The 2,228-nt window shown below is 65.8% G+C and overlaps 1 protein-coding gene across 1 annotated transcript in view; it reads right to left on the bottom strand.

Annotated features, from left to right (window-relative positions):
* The window catches only part of ITPR3 (inositol 1,4,5-trisphosphate receptor, type 3), a 58,475-nt gene that overhangs the window by 55,919 nt on the left and 328 nt on the right, over positions 1-2,228 (bottom strand). The window lies entirely within an intron of this gene.

The following is a 2,228-nucleotide window of genomic DNA, read 5'->3' as shown; positions in this document are numbered from 1 at the left end:
GCCTCTGGGGTGGGGGCCTCTGGGGCTAGGCCGGCCCAGCCTGGGGTCTCCAGCAGCAGGTGGAGGGAGTCGGCTCTGGAGGGAGAGGGAGAGCCCGCAGTCCCAGGGAGGCCTTGGGACACAGCCACCCTGCCCACCTCTAGCCACAGCCCCAGGCCCTCGCTGGGACCCCCCAGGGCCAGGGCATTTGCCGGGGTCGGGGGACAGAGAGCCAGACTCCGGGTTGGAGGCCAAGCTCCACGCTTCTCTTCTCTGGGCTTCAGCCTCAAACCTGAGGAGGTTCGAGTCCTTCTCTTGCCTAAGCTCTAAGGCTCCACCTTGGACCCGCAGCCACGAGGGACCTCTGCCTACCTCCCCGAGACACCACAGGCCAGGACCTGGGGCGCAGAGGGTGGGAGGATGAGTCCCCTAGTCCATCCCAGGGAGCTGGCTGGGCGCACTGAGGCGGCAGCCCGAAGCCCGGGACCCTGGGGAAGCCTGCGCACAGGCCTGGGGAAAAGGGGGAGGAAGAGAGGGGAGGAGCGGGAAGGAGTGAGGGGGGGAGGGCAGGGAGTCAAAGGAGCATTTGTTCTGCTAAGTGGCCCCAAACTCTGTCCACTGGAACAGGCAAATCTTCCTCTGCCACACCCACTCCGTCAGCGCCTGTCCCAGCACCAAGCTGGCGCGTACACCTTCTCCTCTCCCTCCAGGCCCCCTCTGGCCTGCACAGCCACCTGCCAGCACCTCATCACCCTCCCCAGTGCTCCCTGACACTTTCCTGGGCTCCCTGTAGCTGGGGCTGTGAGCGCTGAGCTCACCACTCTCTCTCCTACTGAGTTCTGCCCAGCATTTGCCTAAATCCCTCGCCTGGCCGGGCGAGGAAGTCCGCCCTCCTGCAGCGGCTTCAAAGCCCTCCTGATTCAGGCTGAGGAGCGACCGCGTTCCTTTCCCTCCCCACTCAGCACGCCAGGACCCAGGGCAGGCGTGCTCAGAGCTGCACCTCACGCAGGAGGCCTGCACCAACCCCCAAAGTCTCCAGCACCCAGGCCCAGGGCCCTGGAGGCTGGGCTCAACCCGGGACTCTGGAGGGCCTCGCCAACAAGACCCAGAGCGGCCAGGCCTGAGAGGGGCGGCAGGGGCAGGAGCGGCCGGTGCCTGAGAGAGGTGGCAGGGGCAGGAGGCAGCCCGAGAAGCAGCCGGTGCCTGAATGATTGAACACATGGAGTAGTAGGTCAGATGCATGCTACGGAGAAAAGAAAGCAGGGAAGGGAGATTGCGGGGAGGTCAGAGAATGTCCCACCGAGGATATGAGACCTGAAGCCGAGCAGAGCGTGAGCCGTGTGGATTCTGGGTAAGAACCTTGCGGCAGAGGGAACAGCAGGTGCAAAGGCGCAGAGGTGGGGGCGTGGCTGACACCTGCGAGGAGCAGCAGGAGGCTGGAAGGGATAAGAGCCCAGGGGAAGGGCATGAGCAAGGGTGTGGGCACAGGGGTCTGTGGTGGTGAGGAAAGTCCAGTGCACAGGCCGCTCCCACAGACCCAGTCCCCTAAGACTCCCAAGCAAAGCCCCCACTCGGGCCCGTGACGGAAGCAGTACACATGGGGCCTCCGCGGGCTGGGAGGAACCCCCCTTCTCTGCACTCCATGGATGGGCAAGGCCCAGGCAGGCAGGCAGGGCTGCCACAGGGTCACCTTAAATCCCGCTCCCCTCCCAGCACCCCTCTCCAGCACAACTGAGCTCATCTCCCCGGGAGGGGCAGCTCGTGGGCAGAGAGGGGCAGCGGCCTGGCCAGGCGTGTTCCTCCCTGCGCCCGCCCCGCCCCGCCCAGGAGCCGGGAGCCGGGAGTCGTCTGGCTGGCTCAGCCTCACAGGTAATCACAATAACACGTCCCTGCTGGCGCAGTGACAGCTGGACATCTTCCCTCCTCACCAGGGCCCTGCGGCCTTCGGGGCGGAGCCGAGGAGCCCTCCGACCACGACCACGGACACACAGGCCGAGAGGGAAGGCCCTTGCCCAGGGTGACTCAGCAGAGCCAGGTCTGGGCTCCCCAGCTCCCGAGGGCAGGCATCCTCCGGGAAGCACAGGGCCGAGGACACAGCCCGGGCAGGAGGGCCTGGAGCCCACCAGGTCCCATGCGAAGAGACTCGGCACAGAGAAGGGCTCTCACCCTGGGCCTCCTGGCGCCTGGGAAATTCTCTTTTCCTCCCCAGTTTCCCCCAAAAAACTGCCCAGTCACAGACAAAGAAAGCC

The sequence above is a fragment of the Myotis brandtii genome, unplaced genomic scaffold, assembly GCF_000412655.1.
Source record: "Myotis brandtii unplaced genomic scaffold, ASM41265v1 scaffold539, whole genome shotgun sequence".
NCBI classification, from domain to species: Eukaryota; Metazoa; Chordata; class Mammalia; order Chiroptera; family Vespertilionidae; genus Myotis; species Myotis brandtii.
This window is presented reverse-complemented; position numbering and strand designations above follow the sequence as displayed.